The sequence below is a fragment of the Tachyglossus aculeatus genome, chromosome 10 (genome assembly GCF_015852505.1).
Source record: "Tachyglossus aculeatus isolate mTacAcu1 chromosome 10, mTacAcu1.pri, whole genome shotgun sequence".
Classification (NCBI taxonomy): Eukaryota; Metazoa; Chordata; class Mammalia; order Monotremata; family Tachyglossidae; genus Tachyglossus; species Tachyglossus aculeatus.
This window is the reverse complement of record NC_052075.1, coordinates 46,799,699-46,818,640: the sequence shown is the minus strand read 5'-3', so window position 1 is coordinate 46,818,640 and position 18,942 is coordinate 46,799,699. Positions and strand designations below refer to the sequence as shown.

The 18,942-nt window shown below is 43.9% G+C and overlaps 1 protein-coding gene across 2 annotated transcripts in view; it reads right to left on the bottom strand.

Moving 5' to 3' along the window:
* BPGM (bisphosphoglycerate mutase) overlaps nucleotides 1–10,699 on the bottom strand; it is a 35,912-nt gene extending 25,213 nt beyond the window's left edge. The window contains exon 1 of one of the 2 annotated variants that reach the window (XM_038752810.1): nucleotides 10,633–10,699. The gene's annotated coding sequence lies outside the window, so the exon portion shown is untranslated. Of the gene's footprint in view, nucleotides 1–1,800; nucleotides 1,819–10,632 lie in introns of those variants that run through there. The other variant, XM_038752811.1, reaches the window with a different exon arrangement.
* Nucleotides 10,700–18,942: the final 8,243 nt, after the last annotated feature.

Genomic DNA, 18,942 nt, shown 5'->3' with positions numbered 1-18,942 from the left:
TTATTCCCCTACCTGTAATTTATTTTCACATCCATCTCCCCCACTAGACCGTAAGATCCTCGAGGGGCGGGATTGCCTCAACCAACTCTATTGCATCATACTTTTCCAAACGTTTAGTCCACTGCTCTGCTCGCAGTAAGTGCTCAATAAATACCAGTGATTGACTGACTGGGTTGCACCCTGTTGAAGTTAGCATTAAGGAAAACTAGCACCGTAGCACTCGGCCGTCCCAACGTCACACATCCCGCACTGCAACCAATCAAGTTTGTGATGTCGGGCAAATGCTCCTGAATTCCCTAACAATGTTGTTGCTGGATCTCCTCGGGAAAACTGGCATTATGGCAGAGCGAAGCGTGTAAGTCGTCCACCCAACCTGAACTGCCTAGTCTCCCTACTCCCAGGCTCCCAAGGGAGGGAGTTGCCTCCCCTTAAACCCAGCTTTCACCTTCCTAACCCACAGAAAAACCAATTCTCCACCCATCCAGGAGGATATTAATCACTTCAACTCTCACACTGTGTCAAGCAAAATTGCTAGGCAAAATTACTCATGAATTCAGTGGATCGTATTTATTGAGCACTTACTCTTTGCAGAGCACTGTACTAAGCGCTTGGAAGAGAACAATATAACAATAAACAGACACAGACACATTCCACGTCTACAACAAGCTTGCAGTCTAGAGGAGGAGACAGGCATAATATAAATGAATAAATTATAAATAGGTACAAAGTGCTGTGGGGCCGGAAGGGGGGGATGAATAAAATACTCACATGTAAAATGGCACGAGATGAGAAACTTTTCCATGTCTGGCTTAACCTTTGCTATTATAAGGACTGAAATAGAAATAATCGAATAGCTATTCTAATAATAGTAATAATAATGGCATTTATTAAGCGCTTACTATGTGCAAAGCACTGTTCTAAGCACTGGGGAGGTTACAAGGTGATCAGGTTTTCCCATGGGGGGCTCACAGTCCTAATTCGCATATTACAGATGAGGTAACTGAGGCCCAGAGAAGTTAAGTAACTTGCCCAAAGTCACACAGCTGACAATTGGCAGAGCGGGACTTGAACCCATGACCTCTGACTCCAAAGCCCATGCTGTTTCCACTGAGCCACACTGCTTCTAGGCAGCTGTTGTTTGTTCAAGTGCTTAGTACAGTGCCCTGCACACACTAAGTGCTCAGTAAACACTACTGATTAACTGCTTGTTTCTGGGTGGTTTGTGGATGTCTGAAGCACCTGTTTTTCCTCTTGACTTTTAGTCATTTCTCTGGTCAAAAGCCACAGAACCAGAGGATGATGAAAAGAGATCGGATTTGGTTTTTAAAAAGGCAGAGGGGGGAACAGAATGATGGAGCTAAAAAGGGGCTAAAAAGATCATCTGTGGATTTCAGGAATCCTGGATATTCCATTCTAGGCACCACAGCACAGTACTCTGCACACAGTAAGGGCTCACTAAATACAAATGACTGATTGATTGAGGGAGAATATTATTTTATAGCCATTTTACAGATGAGATAACTGAGGCCCTGAAGCTAAGAGACTTAGCTGAGGTTCCACAGCTGGCCAGTGGTGGAATCAGGATTAGAACCCAGATCCTTTGACTTTCATGCCTCCCTGGACTCCTTAAACTACCAGGCAAAATTCTCTCCAGCCTGCATTCCAAGCCCGATTTCAACTACTGGGGACCCAAAGATGCCAACGATCACCTAATTTTCCATTTTCACTTTCCTCCCTTCAAGAGCACTCCCCTCCCCTGCTGCGTACAGTAATATGCTTCGGGTAGCTATAAAATCTCACCTCTGCTCCCACTCTAAATTAACGCCATCCCCTCGGTTCTTGAGGCCTGAAATCTGTTCAATAAACGTGCAGGACCTGAAACACTCAATTCATGTTTCTTCCTTCCTTCCGGAACGAGATGAGCTGCAGGAGACATTAATTAGCTGCAGCCAATTTAAATAGCCCAGCGGTAACTTGTTGGGACACTGACTATTCTGCTGAGGCAGCAGAAGCTAATGGAAGTCATTAGACATTTAATTTTCAACTGGAGTCAGAACAGGTAAATTCCGGTTATAAGATCATCCCTTAAGATATCAACCCTGATTGAGCATCCTGATTGTGCGAAATTAATCCTAGGATGAAAGTCTCAGAGTACTGTCCCTCTGGGCTTATCGTTTGACTATAGAACCACTCATTTCCCAGGCCTTTGAATGTGGTTGTAGCCGAGTTCATTAGCAAAGCTTCAAAAAGGCACGTAAACTAAACTGCTACCCTGGATACGTCATCTGGGAAGGAGGTTTGGAACATGAAGTGTTTTCTCTTTTTAAAAGTCACCTAATTTGCTCCCATCCTATCTGGTCTCTTGGGACAGATGGGCTCTTCTTCTTAGATGTACATCTTCCCATGACGTAAAAAGAAAAAAAAGTAAGAATTTCAACAAGGTTAGTAGGACTCTCTTAGTCAACACATACATGCTGTGAGACCAGACAGTCACTTTGGAAATAAAAATAACATGCGATTCAAAGGAAGCAAGCTGCTCAAGAAAACACTCAAATCTGAATGGTAACCAGAGGAAGCATTCAAACGGTCAGTGTCCACCGTAAACCAGATGACACGCTGAAGTGGCATCCTCGATCTGTTCCACCGGACGAGATCGCCAGTAACAATTCCTAGAGATGCTCCTCTTGATTGGATTTGGAAGTAGAGAGGAGACGAAGTCCTGAAAAGACTAAAATCTTTAGCTTAATCTAGTCACGCTACCCCTTGGTCCCAAGTAGGCTTAGTCACGGGATTGAAACACCCACACCAGTCCGACCCTGAGAAGGGAGACGGCCTGGGTCTCAACTGAGGGGATTCGCTGCTAGAAATCTGACCTCCCCAACATGAAACATCACATGAACATTTGAGAATCCAGAACGTGCTTGGCTGACTGTTCTTTGGTATATTAATCAATCAGCTGTATTTATTGAGCATTGACTACGTGCAGAGCACTGTACTAAGTGCTTGGGGAAAGTAGAAACAGAGTTGATAGATACATACCCCGCCCACGAGCTTACAGTATATATTGAAGACAATATCCCGTTCTCTAGCTGGAAGTCTAAACCCCACGGGTGATGTGGGAAGTGTTCCATATGTGGTACAGATTTTGAGATAACAGTCACTAATTTAGGAATGTAAGCTGTATGACTCCTACTGTAATAATCAAGAAAGGTTCAATCAATCTCTTCTTATGAGAAGCAGCATGACCTAATGGATAGAGCACAGGCCTGCGAGTCAGGAGGACCTGGAGTCTAATCCCATCTCTGCCACTTGTCTGTGAGACCTTGGACAAGTCACTTAACTTCTCTGTGCCTCAGTTACCACATCTGTAAAACGGGGATTAAGCCTGTGAGCCCAATGTGGGAAATGAGCTGTGACAAACCTGATTAGCTTATATCTATCTCAGTGCTTAGTTCACTACCTGGCACACGGCACTTAACAAATCCCATAATTAAAAAAAAAAAAATCATTCAATGGTATTTACTGACCACATACTGTGTGCAGAGCACTGTACTACACACTTGGTAAAGTATAATACAAAGGATCTAGTAGAAACGATTCCTGACCACAAGGAGCTTACAGTCTACAGGGAGAGACAATCGTTAAAAGAAATTATGGATAGGGGAAATAGTAGAGTATAAGGCCATACAAAAGTGCTGTGGAGCTGGGGTAAGTATCCAAGTGCTTGAGAAGCAGCGTGGCTCAGTGGAAAGAGCACGGGCTTTGGAGTCAGAGGTCACAGGTTCAAATCCCGGTCTGCCAATTGTCAGCTGTGTGACTTTGGGCAAGTCACTTAACTTCTCTGGGCCTCAGTTACCTCATCTGTAAAATGGAGATTAAGACTGTGAGCCACCTGTGGGACAACCTGATCATCTTGTAACCTCCACAGCGCTTAGAACAGTGCTTTGCACATAGTAAGCGCTTAATAAATGCCATCATCATTATTATTATTATTATACAGCCAAACGCACAGGCGACATACAGAGGAGGTTGGGTAGAATAAACGAGGGCATAATAGTGGTCCCGAGGGCCCCTCTAAAACCATCCTGGCTCTTCCTTCTACTCCCACTATTAGTAAATAAGTTTTCATGTTCTTCTCCCCCATCAGACTCCATACTCTTCCAAGTCAGAGATGTGTATTTTGTGCTTCAAGCCCACAGCACTTATGCACATATCTTTATATATTCTAAATTACTTATATTAATGTCTGTCTCTCCCTTTGAACTGAAAACTCATTATGGCAGGAAATGTGTTTGCTAATTGTTATACAGAGACAGACTCTCCCATGCACTTAGTACAGTACTCTGCATATAGTAAATGTCATGAGTGATTTCCCAAGTTATTAAGTACTCAATAGGCACTCAAATACCAAGGATGGACTGGATCACTGTCATCAGTTTCTCCCTTCTACTTCAAGACTGTGAGTAGGGAAATGCTCTACTATTTCCCCTATCCATTCTTTATTTTAATGATTGTCTCTCCCTGTAGACTGTAAGCTCCTTGTGGGCAGGGATTGGTTCTACTAAATCCTTTCTATTATACTTTACCAAGTGTGTAGTACAGTGCTCTGCCCACAGTAAGTGGTCAGTAAATACCACTGAATGATTTTTTTTTTAATTATGGGATTTGTTAATTTTTCATCTACCCCAGCACTTAGCATAGTGTTTGGCACATTCATTCATTCATTCAATTGTATTTATTGAGTGCTTACTGTGAAAGCACATGGAAAGCACTTTACAAAAACCACAATTATCATTGTTTTTATTATTATTATGACCAGTGAATATGATTTTTAACTTGACTCAACCCCAGCACTGACAACAGTGTTTAACACACAGTTAGCACTTACATACAACAGGAGTAAATAATAATATATTATATATATATATAATAGTATTATTGACTATATTATTTATTATTATTATTATATGGTCTTTTGTAAAAATAAGTTTGCACCAGGCTTATAGTCAGGCATTTCACAGAATAATCAATCATGCTTACTGTGTGCAGAGCACTTTAAGCACTTGGGAGAGTACAATGTAACAGAGTTACATTACACGTTACCGGATCACAAAGAGCCTACAGTCTAGAGGGGGAGACAGACATTAATATATATATCTCATCTACATATATGTAATTTTAAAATATATACATATATTATATATATATATTATATTATATTATATATGTATATATATTTTAAAATTACATATATGTAGATGAGTGCTGTGAGGCTGAGGTGATAGAAAGAGTCTTTTAGACTGTGAGCCCACTGTTGGGTAGGGACTGTCTCTATATGTTGCCAATTTGTACTTCCCAAGAGCTTAGTACAGTGCTCTGCACATAGTAAGCACTCAATAAATACGATTGATGATGATGATGAGTCCCAGATCAACCGTTACCTCAACCCCATTTCTCCTACTTCATGCCTTTTTTTAATAGTATTTGTTAAGTGTTTACTATATAGCAGGCATTGTACTAAACTTTGGGGTAGATACAAGCTAACCGGGTTGGACAGAGCCCATGTCCCACACGGGGCTCACAGTTTTCATCCCCATTTTACAGACGAGGTAACAGCCACAGAGAGGGGTAGATCCAAGCTAATTGGGTTGGACACAGTCCACGTCCCACAAGGGGCTCACAGTCTTCACCCCCATTTCACAGAGGAGGTAACTGAGACCCAGAGAAGCCAGGGAGTCAAGATTAGAACCCAGGACCTTCTGACTCCCAAGCCCGTGCTCTATCCACTAGGCCACGCCCCTTCTGAGTCCTTTACTTTCCAAAACAAGGTGGTGGTCTGAAATCCTGTGTGAGCCCATTGGCTTCTAAGAGCCCGGGTTTGGGAGTCAGAGGTTGTGGGTTTTAATCCCAACTCCGCCACTTGTCAGCTGGGTGACTTTGGGCAAGTCACTTCACTTCTCTGGGCCCCAGTTCCCTCATCTGTAAAATGGGGATGAAGCCTGTGAGCCCCACGTGGGACAACCTGATTACTTTGTATCAACCCCAGTGCTTGGCACATAGTAAGCATTTAACAAGTACCATTATTATTATTATTATTCTCTGGGCCTCAATTCCCTCATCTGTAAAATGGGGATGAAGCCTGTGAGCCCCACGTGGGACCACCTGATCACCTTGTAACAACCCCAGCGCTTAGAAAAGTGCTTGGTACATAGTAAGCACTTAACAAGTACCATTATTATTATTATTATTATTATTCTCTAGGCCTCAGTTCCCTCATCTGTAAAATGGGGATGAAGCCTGTGAGCCCCATGTGGGACCCAGCACTTAGAACAGTACTTGGCACATAGTAAGCACTTAACAAGTACCATTATTATTATTATTATTATTCTCTAGGCCTCAGTTCCCTCATTTGTAAAATGGGGATGAAGACTGTGAGCCCCACGTGGAACTACCTGATCACCTTGTAACAACCCCAGCGCTTAGAACAGTGCTTGGTACATAGTAAGCACTTAACAAGTACCATTATTATTATTATTCTCTAGGCCTCAGTTCCCTCATCTGTAAAATGGGGATGAAGTCTGTGAGCCCCACGTGGGACCCAGCGCTTAGAACAGTACTTGGCACATAGTAAGCACTTAACAAGTACCATTATTATTATTATTATTCTCTAGGCCTCAGTTCCCTCATTTGTAAAATGGGGATGAAGCCTGTGAGCCCCTGTGTGGGACTACCTGACCACCTTGTATCAACTCCAGTGCTTAGGACAGATTGGCATGTAGTAAGCACTTAGCAAATACCATCATTATTATTATTCTCTGGGCCTCAGTTACCTCATCTGTAAAATGGGGATGAAGCCTGTGAGCCCCACATGGGGCCACCTGACCACCTTGTAACAACCCTTAGTGCTTAGGACAGTGCTTGGCACCTAGTAAGCACTTAAACACCATCATTATTATTTAGTGATTAGAACAGTGCCGGGCACATAGTAAGTGCTTAACGTATACCATCATTATTAATATTCCCTGGGCCTCTCAGTTCCCTCATCTGTAAAATGGGGATAAAGCCTGTGAACCCCACATGGGACCGCCTGACCACCCTGTATCAACCCCAGCACTTAAGACAGTGCTTGGCACCTAGTAAGCGCTTAACAAATACCATTATTATTATTATTATTATTCAGTGCTTAGAACAGTGCTGGACACAGAGCAAGCGCTTAACAAGTACCATTATTATTATTCTCTGGGCCTCAGTTCCCTCATCTGTAAAATGGGGATGAAGCCTGTGAGCCCCACGTGGGACCACCTGAGCACCTTGTATCAACCCCTGTGCTTAGGACAGTGCTTGGCACCTAGTAAGCGCTTAACAAATACCTTCATTATTATTATTATTACTCAGTGCTTAGAACAGTGCTGGGCACCTAGTTAGCACCTAAGTACTATCGTCATTATTATTATTACTCAGTGCTTAGAACAGTGCTGGGCACCTAGTAAGCGCTTAACAAATACCATCATCATTATTATTACTCAGTGCTTAGAACAGTGCTGGGCACCTAGTAAGCGCTTAACATATACCATCATTATTATTATTCCCTGGGCCCCAGTTCCCTCATCTGTAAAATGGGGATGAAGCCTGTGAGCCCCACGTGGGACCACCTGAGCACCTTGTATCAACCCCAGTGCTTAGGACAGTGCTTGGCACCTAGTAAGCGCTTAACAAATACTTTCATTATTATTATCACTCAGTGCTTAGAACAGTGCTGGGCACCTGGTAAGCACTTAACAAATACTATCATCATTATTATTACTAAGTGCTTAGAACAGTGCTGGGCACATAATAAGTGCTTAACATATGCCATCATTATTAATATTCTCTGGGCCTCAGTTCCCTCATCTGTAAAATGGGGATGAAGCCCGTGAGCCCCACGTGGAACCACCTGAGCACCTTGTATCAACCCCAGCACTTAGGAAAGTGCTTGGCACCTAGTAAGCACTTAAATACCATCATTATTATTATTATTACTCAGGGCTTAGAACAGTGCTGGGCACCTAGTAAGCACTTAACAAATACTATCATCATTATTATTACTAAGTGCGTAGAACAGTGCTGGGCACATAATAAACGCTTAACATATGCCATCATTATTAATATTCTCTGGGCCTCAGTTCCCTCATCTGTAAAATGGGGATGAAACCTGTGAGCCCCACGTGGGACCACCTGACCACCTTGTATCAACCCCAGCGCTTAGGACAGTGCTTGGCACCTAGTAGCATTGTGGCTCAGTGGAAAGAGCCCGGGCTTTGGAGTCAGAGGTCATGGGTTCAAATCCCGGCTCTGCCAACTGTCGGCTGTGTGACTTTGGGCAAGTCACTTCACTTCTCTGGGGCTCAGTTCCCTCATCTGTAAAATTCATTCAATCGTATTTACTGGGCGCTTACTGTGCGCAGAGCACTGGGGATGGGGATGAAAACTGAGCATGTAAAATGGGGATGAAGACTGTGAACACCCCCGTGGGCCAACCTGATCACCTTGTGGCCTCCCCAGCGCTTAGAACAGTGCTTTGCACATGGTAAGCGCTTAACAGAGAATGATTAATAATTAGAGAAGCAGCGTGGCTCAGTGGAAAGAGCCCGGGCTTTGGAGTCAGAGGTCATGGGTTCGAATCCCAGCTCCGCCACATGTCTGCTGGGTGACCTTGGGCAAGTCACTTCACTTCTCGGAGCCTCAGTTACCTCATCTGTAAAATGGGGATGATGACTGTGAGCCCCATGTGGGACAACCTGATCACCTTGTATCCCCCCAGCGCTTAGAACAGTGCTTTGCACATAGTAAGCGTTTAACGAATGCCATTATTATTATTAGTCTCTGGGCCTCAGTTCCCTCATCTGTAAAATTCATTCAATCGTATTTACTGGGCGCTTACTGTGAGCAGAGCACTGGGGATGTAAAATGGGGATGAAGACCGTGGACACCCCCGTGGGACAACCTGATCACCTTGTAGCCTCCCCAGCGCTTAGAAGAGTGCTTTGCACATACGCATGCCTGCTGTGTGACCTTGGGCTAGTCACTTAACTTCTCTGAGCCTCAGTTACCTCATCTCCTAGACTGTGAGCCCAGTGTTGGGTAGGGACCGTCTCTATATGTTGCCAATTTGGACTTCCCAAGCGCTTAGTATAGTGCTCTGCACACAGTAAGCGCTCAATAAATCAATCATCATCATCATCAATCGTATTTATTGAGCGCTTACTGTGTGCACAGCACTGTACTAAGCGCTTGGGAAGTACAAGTTGGCAACATATAGAGACGGTCCCTACCCAACAGTGGGCTCACAGTCTAAAAGGGGGAGACAGACAACAAAACCAAACATACTAACAAAATAAAATAAATAGAATAGATATGTACAAGTAAAATAGAGTAATAAATATGTACAAACATATATACATATATACAGGTGCAATCAATCAATCGTATTTATTACGATTGATAAATACGATAATAAATACGATTGAATACAATAACTACATTATAAATACATAAATAAATACAATAAATACGATTGATTGATCTGTAAAATGGGGATTAAGACTGTGAGCCCCACGTGGGGCGACTTGATCACCTTGTATCCCCCCCAGCGCTTGGCACATAGTAAGCGCTTTACGTTGCCAACTTGTACGTCCCAAGCGCTTAGTACAGTGCTCTGCACACAGTAAGCGCTCAATAAATACGACTGATTGATCTGTAAAATGGGGATTAAGACTGTGAGCCCCACGTGGGGCAACTTGATCACCTTGTATCCCCCCCAGCGCTTGGCACATAGTAAGCGCTTTACGTTGCCAGCTTGTACTTCCCAAGCGCTTAGTACAGTACTCTGCACACAGTAAGCGCTCAATAAATACGACTGATTGATCTGTAAAATGGGGATTAAGACTGTGAGCCCCACGTGGGGCGACTTGATCACCTTGTATCCCCCCCAGCGCTTGGCACATAGTAAGCGCTTTACGTTGCCAGCTTGTACTTCCCAAGCGCTTAGTACAGTGCTCTGCACATAGTAAGCGCTCAATAAATACGACTGATTGATCTGTAAAATGGGGATTAAGCCTGTGAGCCCCACGTGGGGCGACTTGATCACCTTGTATCCCCCCCCCAGCGCTTAGAACAGTGCTTGGCACATAGTAAGCGCTTCACAAATGTCATTAATATTATTATTAATAATAATGAATGCCATATTATCATCATCAATCGTATTTATTGAGCGCTTACTGTGTGCAGAGCACTGTACTAAGCGCTTGGGAAGTACAAATTGGCAACATATAGAGACAGTCCCTACCCAACAGTGGGCTCACAGTCTAAAAGGGGGAGACAGAGAACAAAACCAAACATACTAACAAAATAAAACAAATAGACTAGATATGCAATAAATAGAATAGATATATTAGTAGTAGCCGCCTCACAAACGCCATCATTGCGATGATGGGAGCCCGCTGGTGGGTAGGGACCGTCTCTGGACGTTGCCAACTTGGACGTCCCAGGCGCTTAGTACAGTGCTCTGCACACAGGAAGCGCTCAATAAATAGGACTGAATGAATGAATGCTGATGAGCGGTAGTGTGAGGGGAAGCCTCGGGCCCGTCCTTACCTGCCGGGGAAAGGGGGTCGGTCCCCGCGGCGCGTCGCGGCGGAGCCCCCTCCCTCAGCGCCCGGCGAGCTCCGCTCCTCCGAGCGACTGCCGCCTCCCGCCGCCTCCCCGCCAGGCAACCCCCCGGTGGGCGGGGCCCGACCCCCCAACCCCGCTCCTATTGGAGGAGACCCCTGTCGCTCAAACCCGCCGCCCTGGAAGGGCCCTTTCCGCCTCGGACGGCCGGCGGCGCTAGGAAGCGGGGGTCTGATTGGCCGCCGCCGGTGACGGGCGGGCCGCCCGGCCAATAGGACGGACGCACGGCCCTCCCGCTCCCGCCCCCGGCCCGGCCCGGGAGCCGTTGGCCGCTGCGCCGTCTGGGACAGGGAGTCGTTCATTCATTCATTCATCCATCCGTTCATTCATTTGTTCGTTGGCTCATTATTCATTCATTCGTTCGTTTGTTCGTTCGTTCGTTCGTTCGTTTGCTCATTATTCATTCGTTCGTTCGTTCATTATTCATTCATTCATTCGTTTGTTCATTATTCATTCATTCGTTCGTTCATTATTCATTCATGTGTTCATTCATTCATTCGTTGATTCATTCATTCGTTCATTTATTCATCCATCCATTCGTTCATTCGTTCATTCATCCATCCATCCTTTCATTCACTCATTCATTCATTCGTTCGTTCACTATTCATTCATTCGTTCGTTCATTATTCATTCATGTGTTCATTCATTCATTCGTTGATTCATTCATTCGTTCATTTATTCATCCATCCATTCGGTCATTCGGTCATTCATCCATCCATCCTTTCAGTCACTCATTCATTCATTCGTTCGTTCACTATTCATTCATTCGTTCGTTCATTATTCATTCATGTGTTCATTCATTCGTTGATTCATTCATTCGTTCATTTATTCATCCATCCATTCGGTCATTCGGTCATTCATCCATCCATCCTTTCAGTCACTCATTCATTCATTCGTTCGTTCACTATTCATTCATTCGTTCGTTCATTATTCATTCATGTGTTCATTCATTCGTTGATTCATTCATTCGTTCATTATTCATTCATGTGTTCATTCATTCGTTGATTCATTCATTCGTTCATTTATTCATCCATCCATTCGTTCATTCGGTCATTCATCCATCCATCCTTTCATTCACTCATTCATTCATTCGTTCGTTCACTATTCATTCATTCGTTCGTTCATTATTCATTCATGTATTCATTCATTCATTCATTGATTCATTCATTCGTTCGTTTATTCATTTATCCATTCGTTCGTTCATTATTCATTCATGTATCCATTCATTCATTCGTTGATTCATTCATTCGTTCGTTTATTCATTCATCCATTCGTTCGTTCGTTCATTATTCATTCATGTATTCATTCATTCATTCGTTGATTCATTCATTCGTTCATTTATTCATCCATCCATTCGTTCATTCGTTCATTCATCCATCCATCCTTTCATTCACTCATTCATTCATTCGTTCGTTCACTATTCATTCATTCGTTCGTTCATTATTCATTCATGTATTCATTCATTCATTCGTTGATTCATTCATTCGTTCGTTTATTCATTCATCCATTCGTTCGTTCGTTCATTCATCCGTCCATCCATCCTTTCATTCACTCATTCATTCGTTCGTTCATTATTCATTCATTCGTTCGTTCATTATTCATTTATTCATTCGTTCGTTCATTTGTTCATTCATGCATCCATCCATTCATTCATTCATTCGTTCGCTGATTCATTCACTCACTCACTCATTCACTCCATTCATCCAATCATATTTATTGAGCGCTTACTGTATGCAGAGCACTGTACTAAGCGCTTGGGAAGTACAAGTTGGCAACATGTAGAGACGGTCCCTACTTAACAACGGGCTCACAGTCTAGAAGGGGGGAGACGGACAACAAAACAAAACATATTAACAAAATAAAATAAATAGAATAGTAAATATGTACAAGTAAAATAAATAGAGTAATAAATCTGTACAAGACTCACTCACTCACTTATTCATTCATTCACTCATTCATTCATCCACTCATTCAATCGTATTTACTGAGCATGTGCAAAGCACTGTACTAAGCGCTTGGGAAGTACAAGAGAAGCAGTGTGGCTCAGTGGAAAGAGCCCGGGCTCGGTAGTCAGAGGTCATGAGTTCGAATCCCAGCTCCACCACTTGTCAGCTGTGTGACCTTGGGCAAGTCACTTCATTTCTCTGGGCCTCAGTTCCCTCATCTGTAAAATGGGGATTAAGACTGTGAGCCCCCAGTGGGACAACCTGATCACTTTGTAACCTCCCCGGCGCTCAGTGCTTGGCACATAGCAAGCGCTTAATAAATGCCATCATTATTAGTAGTAGTATATATACATATATACGCAAGTGCTGTGGGGCAGGGAGGGGGAAGAGCAAAGGGAGCGAGTCAGGGTGACGTGGAAGGCAGTGGGAGCTGAGGAAAAGTGGGGCCTAGTCTGGGAAGGCCTCTTGGAGGAGGTGTGCCTTCAGTAGGGCTTTGAAGGGAGAAAGAGTGGATAAGTGGATAAAGGCACATACAGGGGACTGGGAAACATGGGGCTGAGTGGGAATGAGAGAAGATCAGAATAATATATACTATTTTATTTGGTATTTGTTAAGCACTTACTATGTGCCAGGCACTGTACTAAGCTCTGAGGTAGACACAACCTAATCAGGGTGGACACAGTCCATGTCCCATCCCCATTTTGCAGATGAGGTAACTGTGGCACAGAGAACAATAATAATAATAATAATGGCATGTATTAAGTGCTTACTATGTGCAAAGCACTGTTCTAAGCACTGGGGAGGTTACAAAGTGATCAGCTTGTCCCACTGGGGGCTCACAGTCTTAATCCCCATTTTACAGATGAGGTAACTGAGGCCCAGAGAAGTGAAGTGACTTGCCCAAGGTCACACAGCTGACAAGTGGCAGAGCCAGGATTTGAACCCCTGACCTCTGACTCCAAAGCCCATGCTCTTTCCACTGAGCCAAGCTGCAGTGAAGTGATTTGCCCAAGGTCGCATAGCAGACATGTGGCAGAGCAGGATTAGAACTCAGGTCCTTCAGACTCCCAGGCTCATGCTCTAGCCACTAGGGTCTGATGCTTCTCTAGGACCTGTGACTGTGTGACAAACACTGTATTAAGCGCTGGGCTGGATACATCATAGTCAGATCAATCAATCAATCAATCAGTCATATTATTGAGCTCTTACTGTTTGCAGAGCACTGTACTAAGCGCTTGGGAAGTACAAGTTGGCAATGTATAGAGACGGTCCCTACCCAACAGTGGGCTCACAGTCTAGAAGGGGGAGACAGAGAACAAAACCAAACATATTAACAAAATAAAATAAATAGAATAGATATGTACAGGTAAAATAAATAAATAAACCCTGAGTAAACCAGACAGAGTAAACCCTGTCTGTCACAGTCCAAGGGGAAGGAAGACCAGGTATTGAATCTCCATTTTTTACCGATGAGGAAACTGAGGCACAGATAATTTAAATAAGTTGACCAAGATCACCCAGCGGAGGAGGAACTAGAACCCAGGTGTCCCTGACTCCCAGGCTTGTGTTTGTGTTGTCAGCATATGCTTGGAAGCAACACACTCTTTGAATTACTGCTTGGGCTTTTAAAATGCATGAGGCTGTAGAAACAAATCTCCAGGGAGACAAGGCACACCTGCCAAAAAAAATGGTTGCATAGCCTCCTGCCAGGAGATTGCTCAGAAGCTTTGGTATCTCAGAGTTAACCAGGCCAGGGAGCAGCAGATGGACAGAGAATTGGATTCTATTCTTGGAGAACAACTGATAATAATCCATAATGGGGACTCAAGTGGGATCGATGGACAAAATCATCATCAATCGTATTTATTGAGCGCTTACTATGTGCAGAGCACTGTACTAAGCGCTTAAAATGAGAGGATTTCTGAGAGCACTGTACCTCGATCTTATCTACTCCTCGCCCATGTCCTGCCTCTCCCCCTTCATATCCGACAGTCATCACTCTCCCCCACTTTAAAGCCTTATTGAAAGCACGTCTCCTCTACGAGATCTTCCCCAACTAAGCTCTCATTTCCTCACTCTCAATCCCTTCTGTGTCCCCCTTGCACTTGGATTCACACCCTTTATTCACCCTTCCCCTTCCATACATTAATGTCTGTCTCCCGCTCAAGACTGTAAGCTCACTGTGGGCAGGTAATGTGTCTGTTGTTGTGTTGTAATCTCCCAAGCCTTGAATACAGTGCTCGGCACACAGTAAGCCCTCAATAAATATAATAATAATAATAATAATAATAATAATGGCATTTATTAAGCACTTACCATGTGCAAAGCACTGTTCTAAGCATTGGGGAGTTTACAAGGTGATCAGGTTGTCCCATGTGGGGCTCACAGTCTTAATCCCCATTTTACAGATGAGGTAACTGAGGCCCAGAGAAGTGAAGTGACTTGCCCAAGGTCACACAGCTGACAAGTGGCAGAGCCGGCATGACTTCTGACTCCAAAGCCCGGGCTCTTTCCACCGAGCCACGCTGCTTCCCAATATGACTGAATGGTTGGATGAATGTGTCTACCAAATCTATTTTATTGTACTCTCTCTAGTGATTAGTACAGTTCATGGCTCACGGGTGCTCAGTAAATAAAATTACAACATTTCTGAGCCATCAAAGGGAGGATGCAAGGTAGTCAGCAATCCCTCTTTTCCACACTCACCTGCCAAAGGGGAAAGGCACACCTGCCAGAGTCCTGACTTAAATTCTTTCATTTTAGAGTGCTATTAGGAGGACAGATGTGCGGACACAGGTGCTCTATCATGAAAAGATTGGAGAAGGGGTGACCTGGGGAGCTGTAATTGCACCTCAGTGGCCCCTCTTCAAACCTCCTGCAATACCTTAGTGGGTGTTGGGAGGACAGTGTGGACTCCTCCCTGGTAACCAGCCCTCAGCAACCCCCCCCACACACACACCCCCACCTTAAATGCCTGCTGCTTTTCAAGGCAATTGTAAAACTACAATAGCTCCAATTGCCCTGCCTTGCCCTATAGCATGTAGACACCTCACTACCCTTTACTGCCAAGGTAATGATGCCAATGCACCTGTGAAAATGGATGAGCTGGATTTTACTGTGCAAGAAGCAAAAAACTCAAGGTGACTAAATGCTACAGGGTGCATAATGTGACCAGCAGTGATTTACGGCTCTCCATAATCCAGCCTAGTTTTATCGATCAACGAATGTTTATTGCATCGCAATCCTGATGGTAGCAGATCCTCATCCTACCTTGCAACCAATCCCTATTCCAAAGGTAGCTAAGACAAAATGCTAAGACAGAAACTTTGTTCAGATCTATATTATGAATTTTACGGTAAATATGGGTCAGCTCTCAACTCCAGAGTGGCAACAACAGGGGCGAAGCAGCTCTTGAAGAAATACTTTAACAGTCCAGAAAAAGAAAAGGCAGAGTGGCTTGTTTAAAGATTAACCTCCCCGTGTGGCTTTAATTGCAAAGAAAACACCACTAGCCTAAGGAGCTGCCAAGCCAACTCAGTGTAATTCAGTTTGGTCCTTTGACTTTAAACAACACTTGTGTTTATTGACCCAGAACAGTGCTGTTGCATCATCTCGCCTAACTAACGCAAGAACTAAAATGTGTCCCACCTATGGCTTTTTTACTTTGGAAACCTAATAATGATCCAGGCTATGCTTTGGGAACAGGGGTCAGTTTATTGGGTAAAATGTATTGGGAGCTCTTTGGAAAAGCTGAATAATATGTGAATGAATCCCATAGTGAGAAAATCACGTGGCTGGCACATTCTTATTCCTTGGAAAATTGGAAGAGACACAAGGTGCATATGGAGAATATTTTATGTTCTTCTGCCTTGTGTCAAAGCTTGTAAACTTCTGGATGATGGGGAATGCAAAGTCTCCATGTCATTGCTGGGCTTGAGGCTTAGCAGGGCTTAATTTGTGCCAAAGCTTAATGGGGTTCAGCACCGCGAGAGCTTTGCTGGAGGCCTGGCAACTCTGCAGTATGTGGACATGCAGCCATGCACCCGCACAACTGAGGAAAAACTGTAAATTCTGCAACCGAATGTTGCACTGCCCCCACACTCGGTCTCCCTAGAAGGGCAATTTCCATTTCTCAAATCCCCACTTCCTTCTTGCCCCCAGTCCCTGCCAGTCAAGAATTCTGGCGACCAGGGAGAAGGTAGCGTCACACCGCTGACCGTCAAACAGTCGGTCAGTCAATCATATTTATTAAGTGCTTTCCGTGTGCAGAGCACTGAACTAAGCGCTTGGAAGAATACAATAAAATAAAATCATGGACACATTTCCTGCCCTCAATGAAACTTCAGTCTAGAGGGGAGGGTCCGGTAACCAGGAACTCTACACCTCACCCAGACAAATGGAGCTTAGCAGTATTGTATGCAGTATTGTTTAAACCTAAGTTACTCCAACTGGAGGCAATAACAGCCTTAGGAGAGGCCAAACCGGTTGATCCTGTGGAACCCCACTTTAGGCTTAGTGGACGTGGAGTTGAGCTTTACCAAAAAACTCTTTCTTCCTCCAAATTGTTAAAAAAATCTTCTTAAATGCATGCAAATGGCAAAGGGAAATTGAAACAGAAAAGGTCCGATTTGCCTTAAGGTTATTAAACTGATCCTCAAAAGGGCTTCGAATGTCTTTCCGGCCCAAGCCTCCCCAACCCTATAGCCCCTGTTACTGGGGTGTCAAAGCTATCCGAGAGATTGAGTGATGAGGCAATCAATCAATCGATCAATGGTATTTATCGAGTGCTCACTGTACTAAGCGCTCAGGGATGTACAGTACAAAAAAGAGTTGTTAGGCATGTTCCGTGCCCACAACGAGTTTACAACAGGAAGGATTGTGTAGACTGTAAGCTCACTGTGGACAGAGACATGACTGTTAATCTGTGCCTTTCCCAAGCTCTATATAGTCCCCTGCAAACAGCAAGTGCCCAGTAAATATGATTGACCGACAGACTACCTCTCTCCCTGATCCTGAAACTCCCCATTAGCCTGCCCTTTATAATTCTGCCTTCCTCCTTCTGACACGGTTGAGCTGTGTTCAGCCTGCAGTAAGGACGATGACATAAGACTTGGGGAGAGACAGCGGGCCAGGGTGAGGTCAAGAAACTCGTTGCAAACCCATTGGTCTGTTTTGAACAAAGCAAGCGCTCAATAAATACCATCACAACCATGGAAAAGAACTTGGGGCTGGGCCTCAAGTCGTGGAGTCTGATCCTGACTTCACCGTTTTGAGATAAGTGTTGGGTAAGACATTTAATCACCATGGGCCTCACTTTCCCTATCTGTCAAGTATAATACTACTATAGGGTAGTATACTTATCCTTCCTCTATTAAAATGATGATAGTAGTCAGCGGTCGAACTTTCAAATTAGTCCTATTTTTAAAATGGGACTTGGTCTCAGATCAACAAGCACTTGCTGGTGCTAAAATAGGTAAAGAGACAGCTTATTCCAGTAGATGAGACATTAGATTATAATAATAATGATAATAACAATATTTATTAAGTGGCTTACTAAGTGCCAAGTTCTATGCTAAGCCCTGGGATAGATGCAAGATAATCAGATCAGACAATAAACCAGAAGTCTGGAGTTTTGTCCTTGTACGGACTTGCCAGGTGACTCTGGGAAAGTGTTTTCCCTCAGCTTGGGGCCTAGGATACCTGATGAAGATAAAATTAAATGAGTCAAGAATACTGTCCAGGATTATTTAGTAGGGATTCCCAGTCATTTCCCAGCATTGGTAACAGCGGCCCTGACCTGGGACAGACCCCAGCTCAGCTAAATGTTAGGGTTGGCTTGAGGGGCCCCCCAAAAGTCTCCCTGCGGACTCAGGGATGGTCTTTTTGTGATGTTCTGGGGGGACAGTTTGCATTTCAAAGACACACAGATATTTTCTTAATGAAGCTCATGTGTTCTGCTCCCCGGTCACCGAAATGAAAGGGGCAATGTCAGACACTAAAGTTTGTCATAATATCAATCAATCAATCAGTGGCATTTATTGATTGCTTATTGCACTAAGTATTTGGGAGAGTATAACTGCCCACAATGAGCTTACAGTCTAGAGAGGGAGACAGACATTAATATAAATAAATTATAAAATTCCAGGACTAGGCTCTTGCTTTCAGCCAGGAAGCACAGGAATTTTTAGTTATGTGGTTGCCCCATGAGGGATATGAAGCTGGTGGGACCTGATTATCTTGTATCTGCCCTAGCGTTTTGCACAGTGCTTGGCACTTATTATTATTATTA